This window comes from Macaca fascicularis, chromosome 8, assembly GCF_037993035.2.
Source record: "Macaca fascicularis isolate 582-1 chromosome 8, T2T-MFA8v1.1".
Taxonomy (NCBI): domain Eukaryota; kingdom Metazoa; phylum Chordata; class Mammalia; order Primates; family Cercopithecidae; genus Macaca; species Macaca fascicularis.
In genome coordinates this window covers 66965380-66984296 of record NC_088382.1, presented here as the reverse complement: position 1 = coordinate 66984296, position 18917 = coordinate 66965380, and the positions used below count along the sequence as shown (strand labels likewise).

The following is an 18917-nucleotide window of genomic DNA, read 5'->3' as shown; positions in this document are numbered from 1 at the left end:
TGAAAATTAACCAGTGTAATTCGCCATATTAGCAGAATAAAGGGAAAATATGAGTATCTTAATGGATGCAAATTAAAACCACACTGAAATACCAGAACACACCCATTAGGATTGCTAGAATTGAAAAGGCAATATCAAGTGTTGGCAAGAATCTAAGGCAACTAGAACTCTCACATTATTGGAGAGAATGTCTGCATTACAAGCACACTGGAAAATGTTTTGGTCTTTTCTTATAAAATTAAATATATCATACAGCTGAACAAGTGGTCTCTGAGATATTTATATTTATGCAAAAAGGAATAAACACACACCCACACAAAATTTGTTTTTAAATATTCATACAGATGTTATTTATAATAGCTACAAACTGAAAACAACTCACAAATCCATCCAGTGGGAATTTATCACAGAAACTATTGAGTATCTTCACAATGGAAGACTATGCAGCAATAAAATGCAATGAACTGTCAATATACGCAAAAGTATAGATAAATTTCAAAAAATTAATTAAGCAAAAGAAGTCGGACTTAAAAAAAGGTATGTACGTTTTACATACTTAAAAAAAGTATGAGTATGTACTTAAAAAAAGTATGAGTCTTTTTACATATTAGGACAGGCAAAACGAATCTATAAGTACTGAAAGCTGATCAGAAAATGATTGGTGGCCATTAGAGAAAGAGGTTGAATGGAAAGGGTCATAGGAGGATTTTTGGAGGTGATGTGTCTTAAATCTCGATTCTGGCTGTAGTTACACAGGTGTACATTATACAGTTGTTAAACTAATTACACTGTACATTTAAAATGAGTGCAATTCATCAATAAAGTTGACTCTAAAGATCAAAACAAAGCAGAGAGAAGGCAGTAGTGGACAAATATAAATATGAAGATCTTGTCCAAGAGCTTTCTGAGGAAATAAAAGTTCAATTTACATTTTTAAAAAGCCCACCTCTGCCAACACAAATATCAAGGCAGAAACTTCCAGGGGATGCCTCAGCAGCAGATTTGCTCTGCATTGTTCTTCTACTTCATCTTTCCTTTGTTGACCTCTTTTATATTTCAGGTTGGTAGTTAAACTCAGGTTGGTAGTTAAAAATTAGTGACATATATTGTTCTAAATGATGGCAGAAAAAGGAACTATGTGAAATACACAGATGGCAAACCTGCATTGTAGCTTGGTATTTATAAAAGATATGCATACTCATTGTGAAAAATTTTAGAAAAACATAAAAAATAAGAAAATAATCTTATGTATCTCATTAATCATAAATCTCAGTAATCTCATTATGAGGAGAGGGAAATATACACTATATATAAACAAATATTTACTCATTGATTACGATGTGCCAGGCATTGTACTGGACATAATGAACAAAATGAAGTTTTTTCCCAGGTGGGAGAGACAGCCATTACTCCAACAATACACAAGTGCACATAGTATTTTACATAGTGTTTTGTCACATGCTTGCACACGTATTGCAAATATATTTCCATGTCATTTAAGCTTTTGTTCAATAGTTTTTTTTTTTTTTTTTCTTGAACAGAGTGTCACCCTATTACCCAGGCTGCAGTGCTGTGGCTCAGTTTCCGCTCACTGCAACCTCCACCTCCCAGGTTCAAGCGATTCTCCTGCCTCAGCCTCCTAAGTAGCTGGGATTACAGGTACCTGCCACCACACCCGGCTAATTTTTGTATTTTTATTAGAGACGGGTCTTCACCATGTTGGCTGGGCTGGTCTTGAGCTCCTGACCTCAAGTGATCCATCTGCCTCGGCCTCCTAAAGTGCTGGGATTAAGGCATGAGCCACCGTACCCAACCTGTTCAATAAGTTTTAAAGCATACATAGTATTCCAATGTACAGTTTTACTACTTTCTTCTTTAGCCAAATTTTCTTTTATTAACAATTTACATAATTCTCCCCACTTTCTATTTTTGGTTATTAATAACAATACTAATGTAGCAAAATATTTGGACCTAGTTCCTGAGGATTATAAATTCTAAGAAATGAAATTTGTTTTAAAATATAGATGCTGTATAATTTGCAATGTGTTGATAGATCTGTAAAAAGTTAGACATTTTCTTCACCTGGATGTTTATGTGTTTGGGTTGCCAGTGGTCTTATTGAGATGCAGTAAGAAAAATTTTAATTGTTTACTGCGATTCTGCCTCCTCTAAATTTTATTCTTATAAAATATTGAAGTCTCAGGGAATAAAATACAGAATCACAGGTTGTCCTAGTTCTGAATTTTCTCAATTTAACCTTTAAAACTTTACATTGTTGCAAACTAGCCCAAGTAAACAAATGTATATCCCAGAGAGTATTATGAAAACACAATTCTGACATGCATTCTTCTTTCAATGATTCACATTCTCCATAATTTAATCTAGGGGACTACAAATGCAAAAAAATAAGAGGCTGAACTGGCTGTGACTTTTAATTCCAATACTGATTTCCCAGAGCTTGCTGTGGATTATTCTTGGCAAGTATTTCCATGCTAAATCTGTTCCTTAGAAAACTCGTGGAGGTGATCTCATTCTGTCTATGCAATTCTTTTTGGCATTAATGGGACACTACATAAAGATCAAATACATAAAACATCAGCTAAAACACTTGTAGCAATAGAAACAGCAGTTTATACAAATAGAATTTATATGAGTTATTTCTGCCATGTTTCCAACAAATAAAGCTATAAAGCTTTCAATAGCTGAGGCATTCTAACTCATTGAAGAAGAGCAGTTTACCATAAAGGGGATTGTTTTCTTCTCTACCTCTGCAGGTAATTTATTTTGAGATTGATAGGGGTTCTATAACACTTTAAAGAAAGGAAGTGCTCCTTTTTCAAAAGGTGTTTATCCTTAAATGTAGTTAACAAATCTTCTTTTACAAGACTGTAAAGGGCATTCTGAAGATTGCAATATGTACATAATTATAATGCTCTATCCAACATCAGAAACTCAGAAGAGCTAGGTGGTAGTAGCCAAGAGTGCTAGGAAACCACAGTAGTCCAGGGTTTTTTGTTGTTATTGTTGTTATAAGTTTCTTTATCCCCACTTCCACAATCCCCACAAGTATTTAATCTAAAATTAAAGGCATATAGGCTTAGAGAAGTACTGATCTTCTGTGAAATCCACAGAGATCCTTATATTTTGATAACGATAATTTATTCACAGCAGAGAAACAGGAAAGGATTGTGGAAAAATGCAATTGTTCTTTAATAGCAGCTCAATATTATAGGCTATGGTCCTCTAACTTTAGATCTTAAGCTTAGTGATCTCTGGCAATTATAACTTCAATAATAATTTCTTTCTTAAAACAATTATAAGTAAAAGTATTTCACACATATATCTCTCCTCTATTCAAGTTATTACTTTCAGCTATAGAATGCATGCATGTATGAATTAAGTGAATTTAGGGTATGTTAATATTAGACCTTGTGTGATACACTATGAAATTTAAAGGTGGAATACTAACAATTCAATATAGTAAATTAGATTTTCTATTTATATAATGTAGAAGAATTCAAAGTATTTAAACCATTTGCCTTACTCTGTCTCAACATTTAAAAGAACAATATAATTGTGATGTTGGTCTATTATATGTTCTGAATATCACTGGTTGTGGCCTAATTTCCTAATTTATTTACCTACAGCCACATTTTGTATCTGCTTGGATGGTTTGGTTTCAAGTAAAAGAACACTGAGTTAAAAGTGGTTAAAGGTCAATAAAACTAAAGTAACACAATTCCAGGGCAGAGGTGTCAGCAGGTTCACAGTGCAGATCTCTGGATCCACTGAGTCTGCACAGTCTCTGCTTCCACTCACCCTTGTGAGGTGGCTGTCACAGCCACACCCCACACCCCATGTCACAGAATTCAAAGGCCACAAGACAGGAGCAGGCACTTCTCCTAGAGCATCTCCCTCTCATCAATGAAGAAAATAATTCCAAGAAGAGTCCCACCCCCGAGAATGGATTTCTTTTCCGGTCTCCTTGGCCAAAAAAGATAATAAGCAAAGACTTAGTTGAAAGAAAGACTAGTAGGAAAGCAAGTTTCTGGAATTTCAGCACCGGTAGTGGGAGGCAAGCTTAGGTCTAAAAAGGAAGAAAGGCTGGGCCAGAGAAAGGCCGTTGGCCAGGCAGCCACAACACTTTATGTATAAAGCAAGAAAACTCAATCATCTCACTTGTGAGTCTTATTGTCCTGGGGCTTTGATAGCGGTTGCAGTGATAGAAAACAAAGCATTTCCTTTGCCAATTTGCTTTCCCACTTTCTAAGACAACTATTTCACAATGTTCTCTTTTCCTCAGACTTCTAAAAGCTTCCTTCTCTTCGTCACTCTCAGTTTATGGCCTGGCCCCTTACCTCAGTTAAAATCTAGAAGCATTCCTGAGAAAATTTCCAGGTTTCTTGCCATTAACGCTACTATCCTACTGGTACCCTAAGCCCTAGACCGCATTCCTCACGCAGCTGATGGACTGCCAATCTCATGCCGTATACAGGGACCCTTGCCTACTCAAGGTCTCGAGTCCCCAAATTACCTTAGTCTCTCTCCTATACCATCATTCTTCTCTCTGTTGGAGTGATTCCATCCACCTGCCCATATGCTGCAATCTCTCCCTACTGTCAAAGATAAACAAGGTCAGACATTAGTCAAAACAGTGAAAACAGATCTTCTTCAGTAATTGCTGACAATAGGGGAAAGGGCTGAGCTCGATTCCAGCTTGTGCAGAGGTGACTGGGTGTTGTGAAGGGAGTAGGAAGGGGTGAGAAGACGTTCAGTAGAGTCAGGGAAGTAAAAAATTACAAGAGGTTGATCAGTGAAAGTGCGATTGGGCCAGCTGTATACTCTACCTGGCAACTATCGAAGTTAGGATTCCGTCCTCCATAAACACTGGGAGACAGAGGCTCCATTCTTCCTGAGGGGCGCTGTTGTCTTTGAGAAAGACACTCCTGAGTTATGGGAGACATATATACACCTTACAGAGAAAAAGAAGGATTCTCAGTTGTAACCCCTTTTAAGAAAATAAGAAAAGCAGGCATTTTAATGGGGAGGGGGAGGGAGGGGCCTTATGCTGCTCGGAGCCATGCTAGAGTTGGGTTGTCTCTTAGTGCAAACGTTTGGATGGAGTCATTTCATGCTGAGAGTTCTGCAGTCCTCACTTCTTAATAAAGCAAAACAAAAGAAAACCATCCTTTTTGGAGTCCATTGATCTAGCCAAACATCTTGGAACAGCCGGTTCTGCTAGCTGCTCCTTCTTCACCTCTTATTTTATCCTCAGCGCATTCCTGTCAGGGTTTCCAACCCACCACTTCACTTCACCATTCTCATTATCACTGTTTACAATGACAAATTTAGCAACAACGTCATTTTTTTCCATTTACCCAAAATGTAGTTTTTGATACAGCCGAACAATCTCTTTATCTTGAAACAATTCCTTCCCTCGGCTTCCAGGGCACTGTGCCTAATTTGGCTCCTACACACTGGCAGCTCCTGATCCTCTCAATGTAGAAGCATCCTGGGGCTCCGGCTGGTTGCGTTCTTTTTTCTCTACCAGAGGTCTGTGTTTCTCTTCAAATTTTCATAGATTTAAATACTCTGACCTCCTCACCAGTTTTCAGACTTGTATGTCTACCTGCCCACCTGACATATCTTCTGACAGGCAACTTACAATCCTAAGTACAGCTATTGATTGTCCCTGTGTCTTAGTTCATTTTCTGTCGCTTACAACAGAACTGAAACTGGGTAATTTATAAAGAAAGGACTGGATTTTTTTTTTTTTTTTTTTTTTTTTTTTTTTTTTTACAGTTATGGAGACTGAGAAGTCTAAGGTTGAGAGGCCACATCTAGTGAGGGACTTGTTGTTTGTGGGAACTCTCTGCAGTGTCCTGAGGCGGTGCAGGGATCACATGGTGAGGGGACTGCATGGGTTCACATGCTAGCTCAGGTCTCTCTTACTCTTCCTATAAAACAAGCAGGCCCATTCTCACGATAACCATTGAGCCATTCATTCATTCATCCATAAATGAGCCCTTATGACTGAATCACCTCCTAAAGGCCCCCCACTCTCAATATTGCCACATTGGGGATTAAATTTCAACATGAGTTTTGGAGGGGACATGTAACCCTAGCAACCTTCACAATCAGCTCCTTCCCCAGTCTTTTCTGTCTCAGTAAAGGTCATCTCTATTCATCCAGTTGTACAGGTCAGAAACTTAGTATTCATTCTTTCCTTTCCCTCACTCTCTGCAGCTAATCTATTAGCAAGTTCTGTCATCTCTGTTTTCAAAATGTATCCCAACCTGTTTACTTTTTCTCACTTCCATTGCTGCCTACCACCATCCCCTTTAGCTTTGATTATGCACTGGCCTCCTAGCTGGTTTTGCTTCCACTCTTGCCTACCTATAGTATAGCATCCACATGACTTCCTGTTTCACTCATAATAAAATTCCAAATCATGCCTGCCCTGTGTAAGACCTGCATGATGTGGCCCCTGCCTAACTCTGAATGTATCTCCTATGTGCTTCCTTTTAAGCATTTGGTTCCAGGCACCAAGTCTCTTGACTGTTCTTGACATACCTGTATTCTCAACATTTACTCAGTTGCTGTTCATTTTACCAAGAAAAATGTACTTCCAGCAGACCCTCACATAACTTACTCCCACTTAATTCACATTTATATTCAGATACTGTGTACGGGAGTCTTCAAGGATCATCCTATTTAAAAGAGCACCTCTCGCCAGGCATGGTGGCTCACGCCTGTAATCCCAGCACTTTGGGAGGCCGAGGTGGGAGGATCGCAAGGTCAGGAGATCAAGACCATCCTGGCCAACATGGTGAAACCCGTCTCTACTAAAAATGCAAAAATTAGCCGGGCGAGGTGGCACGCTCCTGTAGTCCCAGCTACTCAGGAGGCTGAGGCACGAGAATCACTTGAACCCGGGAGGCAGAGGCTGCAGTGAGCCGAGATCATGCCACTGCACGCCAGTCTGGGTGCCAGAGCGTCTCTCACTGCCACTCCCACATCAATTTCTATTTCCCTATTCTGTTGTATTTTTTTCGTGCCATTAAATATTCATGTGTCTACCTGACATATTTAAATGACATTGTATTAAATCTAATATATTGAATTATATTAATATTAAATGACATTATATTAAATGCTGTATTTTTCATGTCACTTATCTCACCTTGACAATATAATAAATCACTACCTAATATTAATTTGTTGTGCATATATGATATGTACCTACTTACTACAGTGTAAGCTCTCTTGCCATATCCCCATCACGAAAACAGTGTTGACACATAGCAACAAGTACTATATCTTTGTTGAATGAATGAAAATAGTGTAATCCCTTTAACACTGTGGAAGAGAAAAGGGTGGTTTTGAGGGTATAAAATCCCTGCATTATATAAACTTTTTTATTTTAAATAATAATTACATTGGGTGATGTAATACGGCCAGAGCTGTGGTGCTGTCAGGAGACTGTTGTATTTGGCAAATCTAGATAATTGACAATATGTATGTAGAGTCTGATTATAAACTTCTAGGAGAATAGGAATCATGTCTATTTTACTCAATTTTCCTAGCTTTTGCAGAGCTAGGTTTGAGAGCCTCCTAACGGTGGTAAGGAGGACATCATTGTTATATGGCTGAACAGCAAATATTTCTTTAATACTTTAGTAAGTGGTTTTCCCTGAAAATACATACTGAAACTGAATCAGGAAATATACATACCTGGGTAAAGAAGACATCTAGATGTTTATCCAGTTGAAACTGAATGAAGTTTCTATTGGAAAGCTATTTTACCAGATGAAAAAGTAAAAAAAAAAAAAAAAAAGAAAGCTATTTTAAATATATTTTATGTTGATATCATACAAGCACAGACAAGTAATTTTTGTCTTTACATACTAACAGGCCAGCAATTTTTGTTCTATATGAAGCACAATACATACTTATAGCATCTCCTGCACTAACTCAAACTGAACACTGTCTTCATCACATTTTCCAAAATTATGTATAGTGAATAGCAAGGTACAGCATTATGATTTTCTTTCTAAGTTCTGACTCAAATGTAAATATTTACATGGTACTCATGGTGCTTATACATCACATCTGTTCATTTTAGCAATTAGTAGAAACATTGCATAAGAAACAGAACCAAAACTCTTGCTTAGATCTTTGTGAATTTACTAGGAGCATTTTCGCTGAAAAAACAACCTCACAGCCATTAAAACACCATTAGAATTCTTTCAAGTTCAGGCATTGACCTCAGAAATAGTAATGGGAGAGAGCGATAAATTAACTGAGTTGTAGATCATTGGACTTCAAATCCTCCTCTGCGGAACTTTACAAGATGTCCCTGGGTTGCTGAAGTGGAGTCTCACCCTTTCATTCCATTTCAGCTGGGACAACTCCGCTTTCTTCCATTTCAAACTTTGGCATGTCGCGTATGATTTGGTGCTGAATTTTTTAAAAATTGAAAATCTCTGTGTTCGCTGTTAAATGCCTAATGACAAGGTTAAGTGAAAGCTACAAATAGAATGAAATGGAGGAGATAAAGAGTGTTTTCTGATATGCTCTTTTCCTTATGGATTTCAGAATAAAGATATTTATTCCAGCATTCATTCCTTGATTCATAAATATTTGTTGAGCAAAAATTATAAACTTGGCACTCTGAGCATCCTTAGTATTAGCAAAAATAGAAAAGAAAATCTGAATGTTCATCAACATGGAGATGGTTGAATATGTTATGGTAAAACCAATCTCTGGAAAACTATGCAACTGTAAAAAATTGTAAGTTGAATCTGTTGGTATTAACTTAAACACATGTTCAAAATATGTTCAATGAAAAGCAAGTTATAGAGACTATGTATATGATATATTCATATGCTCATATGTATATATTATACATGTATATGATATAGAGAATATGACTTCATTTTTATAAACAAAAGGAAAAAATAGAAAAGAAAATCTGAATGTTCATCAACATGGAGATGACTGAATATGTTGTGGTACAACCAGTCTCTGGAAAACTATGCAACTTTAAAAAATTGTAAGTTGAATCTGTTAATACTAACTTAAACTTTTAATTTTAAATAATAATTACATTGCATGTGCTCACATGCTAGCTCAGGTCTCTCTTCCTTTCTTAATATAAATGGGTGTTTGTATGTGTTGACATAACAGGGAGAGGGTATGGCAGAATACAAAGAAAATTGCTTCTGTTGTTTTTCTAAAAGTTTGGGAATGGAGAGGGAGGGTTGGATACACATACAGGAGAGTTAGGGACTATTTATATATGTATACATTTCTGTATTGTTTGGCTTGTCATGATGAGCACACATTATTGTATTAAATCCACAATGCAGATGCCAACTTTTAAACTAGTTTATTGTTTAGTGTTGTCATGTGAAGCTTTAAAAATTAACCATGTGACCTTAAATAATGCTTAAGAATTACTAAATAAACTTACAGTCTTTATGCTGAGGACATCAATGCATCGAATATAAAGAAAATGTGTGACCATGTTCTCTCCACTTACTGGGCTCTAATCAGATTTGTTTGCTTGTCTTGATTAAATATTCTTAAACATGGAAAACAGCATCTATTTTTGTTTTAAATAAAATATGAGATATAGTTTACATACAATAAAATGTGATTATTTTAGGTTTACAGTTCAATGATTTTTTAAAATAAAATATATATACTCATAGAGTCTTAATCAACACATAGTACATTTCTACAACTCCAAAAGTTCCTTTTATGCCCCTTTGCAGACAATAACCCTCTACTCTCAGATCTAAGCAATCACTGATCTGATTTCTACCATCACGGATTACTATTGCCTGTTCTATAAGGCCATATAAATGAAATTATACACTATACAATCTATTGTTTCTGGCTTTTTGCTCAGTATAATGTTTTTGAGACTCATTCATATTGTGATGTCGTTTCTTTTTATTTCTGAGTGGTGGTACATTGTGTAAATGTACCATAATTTTTACCATTCACAAGTTAATGGATATTTGTATTATTTTCAGTTACTAGTTATTATGAATAAAATGGCTATAAATGTTTGTGCCCATGTCTTTTGATGTCACCATAAGTTTTTACTTATTTGGGGAAAATATCTAGGAGTGAAATTACTGGTAGGTATATATTTAACTTTGTAAGAATCTGCCAAACTCTTGTCCAAGGTGGTTATAACGTTTTACTCTTCTACCAGCAGTGCATGAGTCCTAGTTGCTCCACATCTTTTCCAACACTTAGTATTATCATTTTCTATTTCTTTTTAATATTGCCCAGTCTAGAGAGCCTGTAGCGAGTCTAGAGAGTGTCTCAAGGTAGTTTGAATTTGCATTTCTCTAATGACTAATGCTGTTAAACATCTTTTCATGAGCTTATTGGGCATTCTCTTCTCTTGTGAAATTGCTACTCAAATATTTTATATGTTTTTTTAAAAATTGGTTTGTAATCTGAATTGAATTGAATTATTAGAGTTTTTTTATATATTCTGAATATAAGACCTTTGTCAGATATATATATTTCAAATATTAATAGTTGCTTCTCTAGGTGTGTGGCTTGCTTTTCTGTTTTTTTAACATTCTGTTTTGCAGAGCAGGTTTTAGTTTTGATAAAATTTATCAATTTATTCGTTTTATGGTTTGTGTTTATTGTGTCATAAGAAATCATTGCATATCATAAGATTGTGCAAATTTATTCCAGGAATTTTCTAGTTTTAGTTTTTGTGTGTAAGACTATGATTTATATCAAATTTATTTCTTTGTATGGCATTCCATACAATTCAGCTGTTTTAGCACCATTTGTTGAAAGACTATTTTGCCCCATTAAATTATTTTGGCAATTTTGTAAAAATTTGATTGACAAACTAGTGTAGATCAACTTAAAAATTATTTATTCTGATTCATTGGTCTATATGTTTACTATAATGCCCATATCACAGTGACTTGATTATTGTAGCCATATAAGAAGTCTTGAAGTCAGGCAGTCACAGTCCTCAAAGTTTGTTATTAAGTGCTTTCTGCTTTTTTCAAAATTCTTTTAGCTTTGTTAGTTTCTTTGCATTTTCTACATAAATTTTAAAACCAGCTTGTCAATTTCTACGAAAATATTCCATTGAGAGTTTAAGATTGCATTGAATCTGTAGATCAATTTAGAAAACATTGACATTAGAACAATGTCAAGACTTCCAATCAATGAGCATGGTATATCTCTCCATTTATTTAGATCTTTCATAATTTTTTTGGAATATTTTGGCTGGGCGCAGTGGCTCATGCCTGTAATCCCAGCATTTTGGGAGGCCGAGGTGGGCAGATCACCTGAGGCCAGGAGTTCAAGACCAGCTTGGCCAACATGGTGAAATCCTGCCTCTACTACAAATACAAAAATTAGCCAGGCATGGTGGCACGTGCCTGTAGTCTCAGCTACTCAGGAGGCTGAGGCAGGAGAATCACTTGAACCGGAGAGATGGAGGTTGCAGTGAGCTGAGATGCACCACTGCACTTTAGCCTGGGGGACAAGAGTGAGACTGTCTCAAAAAAAAAAAAAAAAAAAGAAAATATTTTGTAGATTTTAGCATACATATCTTGGCCATATTTTGTTAAGTTTATGCAAAATTATGTTGATTTTTTGAAGTTATTGAGAATATGTTATTTCTTAAATTTTTTCCCAATCATTTCTAGTATATAGGCATACAATTAATTTTTCTGTATATTGATGTTTCTGTAAAGTTGCTAAATTCATTAATTAGATATAGTTGTTGTTTTGTAGATTCTTTAGAATTTTCTAATATATAATCACATCATCTGCCAATACCTTTTTTTCTTTCTTTTTAATCTATAAGTCTTTTATTGATTCTCCTTGCCATATTTAACTGGCCAAGAACCCTAGGACAATATTTATTAGAAGTGTTTAGTACACATTCTTGTTTTGTCCCCAATTTTAGAGGAAAAAATATTATATTTTACCAAGAAGTGTTTTTTTTTTTTAATTTTCTTAATTCAGAGATGGGGTTTTGCTATTTTGGCTAGGCTGGTCTCAAATTCCTGGCCTCAAGTGATCTGCCTGCCTCAGCCTACCAAGAAGTATTATATCAGCTGTAGATTTTTCATATATGGTCTTGGTCAATTTGAAGTTGCTTGGGTTTTTGACAGTTTGTGATATAAGTAGGAAATTAATTTCACCAAATGCATTTTCTTCCTATATTGAAACAATCATATTATTTTCTTTATATTTCATTAATACATAAATTATATTGCTTGATTTTCCAATGTTATAACAACCTCTCACTTCTTTCACAAATTCCACTTAGTTATAGTATATAATCATCTATACATATTACGGGATTCTCCATGACCACTTTGTTAAGGACTATTTTGTCCATGTTCATCAGTGGTACTGTTCATAATTTTCTTTTCTTGCAATGCCTTTGTCTGATTTTGCTATCAGAGTCATGATGGATTCATAAAATGAGTTTGAAAGTGTCAAATTATATTTTCTGAAGGAGTTTATAGAATTACATTATTTCAATTTTAAAATTGTATTGATTTTAGCTTCTCATTTATTAGTTCCTTCTTTTACTTATTTTAAAATTCAAATTGGTATTCTTTTTTTCTAGTTTATGAAGTCAGAAGCTTAGATTATTAATGTTAGTCTTTTTTCTAACAGTAATTTAAAGCTATAAATTTTGCTTTATGCTCTGCTCTACCTATGTCTCACATGCTTTGACATATTGTGCTTTCTTATCATTCAGTTTGAAATTTTTTTTTTTTTTTTTTTTTTTTTTGAGACAGAGTCTCGCTCTGTCCCCCAGGCTGGACTGCAGTGGCCGAATCTCAGCTCACTGCAAGCTCCACCTCCCGGGTTTACGCCATTCTCCTGCCTCAGCCTCCCGAGTAGCTGGGACTACAGGCGCCCACCACCTCGCCCGGCTAGTTTTTTTTTTTTTGTATTTTTTAGTAGAGACGGGGTTTCACCGTGTTAGCCAGGATGGTCTCGATCTGCTGAGCTCGTGATCCGCTCGTCTCGGCCTCCCAAAGTGCTGGGATTACAGGCTTGAGCCACCGCGCCCGGCCTAGTTTGAAATATTTTTTAATGTTTCTTGTGATTATTTGACCCATGTGTTATTAAGAAGCACGTGTGTGTGTGTGTGGGTGTGTGTGTGCATGTAACATTCTAGTGTTTGGATATATTTTATGTATCTTTTGGTTATTGATTTTAATTTGAATCTGGTATAGTCAGAAAACATTGCCTGTTTAATTTCAATCTTCTTAAATTTAGTCAAAATTTTATTCCTTTCTTAATTATTTTAATGTTTCCTTTAGATTGCTAATTCTGTCATCTATGTCATTCTTGGTCTGACTCTATTAACTGAGTTTTCTCCTTTGTATGTGACATTTTGCTGCTTCTTCATCTCTCTACTAATTTTAATTGGGTGCTTATTATTGTTAATATAATGTTGTTTGTCTAGTTTTGTTAACTTCCTTTAAAAATTGTCACATTTTCTTCTGGTAGGCAATTAATTTAGTTGCAGAACAACTTGACCCTTTTGAAACTTGTTTTTAAGGTTTGTTAGGATGAGTTTGGATTAGCCTTTACTCTGAAACTACTTTGGTTCTCCTCTTAAGTAATGACAGTTCTTGGGTCTCTCCTGAATGTTCTGGTTGTTCAGCATGGTTGCTTTAGCTGGTGGCTAGAACTCAGTATCCACAACCAGCCCTATGTTATCTACAGTAATGTTCTGCCCTGTATAATGTTTCCTTTCTCATTCACTCGGGGTCACTCTATACCTGCAGAACTTAGCAGTCAGTCAGAAAGTCAAGGGGACTCAATGTGGATATCTGGGGACTGTTTTTCTGCATCATCCCTTTTACTACGGACTCTTTCTTTTGAATTCCTGCCACCTAACCTTCCCCAGCTCAGGGAGGACTCCATATTCTTCTTCCTCTGGGCTAACTCTGTGCCTGCATGGCCCTGGCAGCAAGCATCTCTCTAAATTTTGCGGCTTCTGGATCTCACTGGACTTTCCCTCATATGGCCCTGTTCCTGCTTCACTCCTTCCTATGCCAAAATTCACTAAATGCCTGCAGCAGAAAACAGAGATGACTGCAAGCCTTACCTTGCTTCCTTCCCTTCTTTTGGGAGTCAGGGTCATGAGTTCCTGTTGTTGAATGTCTGAAAAGTATTGTTTTTATATCTTTTGTCCAGCTTTTTTGTTGTTTAGGCAGGAGTGTGAATTAGTCCCTGTTATTCAATCTTGGCCAGAATAAATGCCTCCTAAACCCTATCTTAAAAATCTAAATCAATGATCCAAAGATTTTTCAAATGATGTTAATACAGTCTACAAAAGCAAAATACAAAAGCATCAATAGAAACTCAAGCAATTATGAAACAAGATAAATTCTCCAAACTTATCCCCAGTCAGTAATACATAAATTTTTGTTTTAAATCCTTAATGTATTTCAACATATATTTAATAGCAAAATTATGCAGACATAGTTTTATCTATTTTATAACATTATTTTATGTAGATGTTATGATACTCATATAGTCTAATTTCAGTGCACTTTAACATATGTTACTTCTTGTGATCCTAATATAAAACCCATGAGATAGGTAGAGTATCGCTAAACCTGGAAAATAGGTATCTTCATTCCAAATCATTATCAGACTAAACAAATACAATATATTTAAATGGCTCTAAAGTCTTTCTGGTTCATATAAATTACCGTACTTTGCAGAAACTGCAAATAATAGGGAAGATCAGTAAAACTGAAAGAGGCAGCTGAGGGTTTACATTGAAATAATACTTGGGTATCTACCAGGCTAGGGGGTTTGCCACTTTTCAAATATAAATATAAATGCAGGACATGGGAGTAGATGTGGCTTTACAGGGAAAAACGAAAAGAGGAGTTGTGTAACACCTTAATTCATCTTTTGCAAAATTCCTAAGTCAGAAAACAAAATAAACATAATAAAAATAATGACAGCTTTTAATTAGGTACCTGCTGTATGATCAGCTCTGTATTAAGTGCTTATTATAGAATTTAAGTCTCACATCAATGCATGTAGTAGCTATTATTATTAGCCACTTTTACAAATGCACAAACTAAAGCTTAAAGGGATTAAGAACCCAACTGAAGTTTATGTAGTTTAAAACTGAGTGAGCCTTCACGTGCTCCAACTTGAATTTCTGACTTTAAAGCCCACATTCTTAACCATAATTATATCACTACCTCATTAGAAACAAAACAAAACCCTGCTTTATGGCTTCATGTTGAGACAGAGGTTCTTAATTTTTTCTTTGCCACATTCCTGTTTATTTTAATGATCACAGGGTTTATCATGAAGCTCATATGACGCAAGCAATATTAAGTTGATTTTAAAAACTATCTCATGGAAAACTTGGCAAAGGGTGAAAGAAAAGTAGCCAATTCAAATGTATAAGGATATGTGTTTCACAGATTTGAAAAGATCAAAGTGATTTCCGGTTTCAATAATTTCTGGGTATGCCAATTCCCAAACCCTTATATTGTAAAGCCCCCCCGGTGTTGAATAAAATGTAACAATGATCTTTAATGCATATCTGAGAGATAGTAGGAGTTAAAGGAAATACCCAGAAAGGAAGATCAATATGCCAGATTATATATCTCTATCAAGATATTAAAATCAGTATGAACTGTTGGTTCTCTATTTGAAAATCAAACCTAAAGAAACAATAGAAAGGAAAAAGAAGAGGATTTGAGAAAATAAAAAATAAAAAAAAAGGCTGAGATCAGTCTGGACTTGTGAGTGGATGGGCAGCTACATCTTCAGTGAAGGATGGCCTCAGTCTCACAGTCTGTACCTTGGTGACAGCAGTGAGAGGAAAGCTTAGAGAAAGGCTTTAAGCTATAGTCTGGTCTCTTCCTGAGCTGTCTAGGGGCAAGCATCACTTCCTGCACTCAGAACAGAAATTAAAGACAAAAGCCCCAGATTACTGGTGTTCATAGAGTAATACCAGGGCAGTGCAAAGCCTGAGATCAGAGGTGAGCCACATCAGGCATTCTCTCCTCTAAGCTCTCTTTTCAAATCCCCAGGGAGGGTGAATCAAAACCCAGGAGATTGTCTTCTCTCCATCCGTCTTCCTTATGTGTTGTCAGTGGGGTGATTGCAAATCAGAAATGCAAAGAGTGGTTCTGCGGTGTGTGGGGCTCTTTGCCCTGGCTCTGATCCCCTCCTCTCTCCTTAATCTCAGTGGAAGGGATCCAGGCTGGGGTTTGGTCTCCTGTCCTTCCTCAAGAAACTTTGCCAGACATAGTAGCTGATACATCATATTCTGATGTATCAGAATATGAGTTTGTGAGTTACTAAATACCAGAGGGACACAAATACTATAAAAGAAAGACAACATACTGAACTACATATAATACACAAAGCAGAATTCTGATCAATCCTAATAAATAATTATCAACATGCTTAAGGCAATAAAGAAAGAAGTTAGTACTATGAAGAAAGAATATGAGCAGTGAGTACAGAAGCTAATTATGCAGAGACGGGTGGAGGATTATTAGACTAGAAAATGGCTGGGCATTGATATTTACATGCACAGAAGTGCCCTCTCATTGAGGGCTGCACTTTGATGGCTGAGAACAACAGTTCACTAAATTCAGGGAAATGTTTTCTTTCTGAGTTAGGGTAGAAAAAAGTTACCTTGAAAAAATTCCAGAAATGAGTATCCATACCCTCTGCATGATGTGAGAAATTCCAAGCTAAGAAAGCAACCAAAAAAATATTCCTTTATTAATGATACTGATGGCAGCAGCAGCCATCTGGAGCGGCCACTGCCACCATGCCAGCTGCAGCAAGGAGGCACAGCTGGGGCTGCACACTCCGTGGAGCTGGCAACAAGTGGGAGCCCCTTCCAAGTTGGTGGAGCAGAAGCTCCCAGGGTGCAGCCACAGCCACCCCAAACACAGCTGTCGAGCCAGGCCTCCCACTCCAAAGAGCTGGCAGGACTGCTGCAGCTGCCCAAACCTCAGCTGCAGACCCAGGCCTCCTGCTCCACAGAGCAGGCAGGATCCCCATTGCCCCAGGCATAGCTGCAGCTGCCCAAATTGTGGCTGCAGACCCAGGCATCCCTGCACTCCTGGGAGCTCGGGAAGGACCCCCTGCCCTTGCAGGCTCAGAAATGCCTGTTCCCACTACCTGGCTTCTCCCCGCTGTCAGCACCTGTTCTGATGTCAGAGCAAAGTCAGGGCTGAGCTTGGGCACTGTGACAGCCCCATGGGGTGTGCACATGCTCAGGGCAGAGCTGACATGCCAGTCCCTGCCGCCTTGGCCCCTTCCAGATTTGGGGCACCGATGAACATAGGAGGGAAGCCGCGGAGGGGCTGAGGGCAGCCCACACTGGCCTGCAGGCACCCCTTGGCACCTATGGCCTCGGCACCATGACCAGCAGCAGGAGATAGACAGGTTCCTGGGTAGAAGGGGGCAGGTCCCCAGTGAGGCTCCACCTTCAGGCCAGAGAGGCCCTGAAAGCTGGGGGCTGGGCTGCCAGTGACATAGACCGGAGTGGGGATATGTGGTGCCTTTTCCAGGCCTGCCCGTGACTGCCCATGGGCCAATCAGTGTGCACTTCCTTCCCTCTGAGGCCCAGAGAAGACCCAGCTCAGCCAGAGTTGGGCAGACAACAGGATGACCAGCTGCATAGAGGAGCTACCAACTCCAGGGCCTCCTCTGTGCTGAGAGCTGCAGAGATGACTGGATGACCTGCCTGCAGAGAGGATCTTCCCACTCCAAGGTCTCCTCTCTGCTAGGAGCTGAACACTCGTCAGGACACCCTGTCTGCGGAAAGGAGCTGCCCCCCTGTGGGAGGCTGAGCTGCTCCATTGCTCAATAAAGCTCCTCTTCATCTTGCTCACCCTCCACTTGGCTGCATACCTCATTCTTCCTAGGTGCAAAACAAGAACTTGGGGCCTGTCAAATGGCAGGACTAAAAGAGCTGTAACACAAACAGGGCTGAAATATGCTCCTTGCTCACCATGTTGCAGGTGAAGAGAAGGAGAGAAGAGCTGTGGTCCTTCAGGGACCCCAGACCTGGGGGGTGCCCAAGTGAGGGCTGTGACTCCATCTTTGGGGCCCTATGGTTCTTAGCATCTCCAAGCTTCTGGGTGCCACCATGTTCCTGGTGCCAGTCGTGGAAGCTGCTTCCAGTGTGCCTGGTCTGGCTGCATCCCTGAAGAGAGCCCGAGCCCATGCTAGCACCTGGAGCTCCCTGTGGTGCTGCAGCAGCTGGCATGTCTAACTGTACAGTGGCCAGAGCCCATGCTTGCTCACACACCCATCACCACTCCATGCCTGACTCACCCTTGGCAGGTGTGGGACCCAGGCCAGTAGTGTAAGCCAAGTGTAGCCTGACAGGCCGAGTGGGCAAAACAAGCCCAGGGGGCTTGAGCAAAACTTGGGCAAAGGCACCACTGGTCACAAAGATTTCTAGCCAGTAAAATGACACCTCGAAGATCCTGTAACAACACCCCTGAAGAATCTTGGCAGAAGTGAATGCAAAATTCCTCCTATAGTCCAGAGTACTTGAGAATCTAATAGACAAATCTCTACTGAAGATACACTTAAGATAAAATACTATTAAACACTTCAGGCAACAGTCACCATGAGCAAGAGTCAGCAGACTTACCACACCAAGGGTGTGTAATTATAGAAACAAACTAAAAAGATGATTTAAAAAAACCTATGTTGAAAATAATTTAAAATAACAGAAATATTCAAGACCTAAGCAATATTTCATTCTTATGAGATAGTTTTTAAAGTCAACTTAACAAAGTATAAAAAAGGGAAAAAAGAATAGAATGCTAGTAATAAAACATATAGCTAGTAAAATTAAAAAATAAATGGATTTA

General features: G+C 37.9%; 1 long non-coding RNA gene across 1 annotated transcript in view; it reads right to left on the bottom strand.

Moving 5' to 3' along the window:
* The window catches only part of LOC123575202 (uncharacterized), a 40531-nt gene that overhangs the window by 20166 nt on the left and 1448 nt on the right, over positions 1-18917 (bottom strand). Inside the window, exons 2-4 of the long non-coding RNA XR_006700376.3 lie at positions 7735-7797; positions 4848-4972; positions 4535-4616 (exon numbers count right to left, since the gene is read on the bottom strand). This is a non-coding gene — a long non-coding RNA (uncharacterized lncRNA). The remainder of the gene's footprint in view (positions 1-4534; positions 4617-4847; positions 4973-7734; positions 7798-18917) is intronic.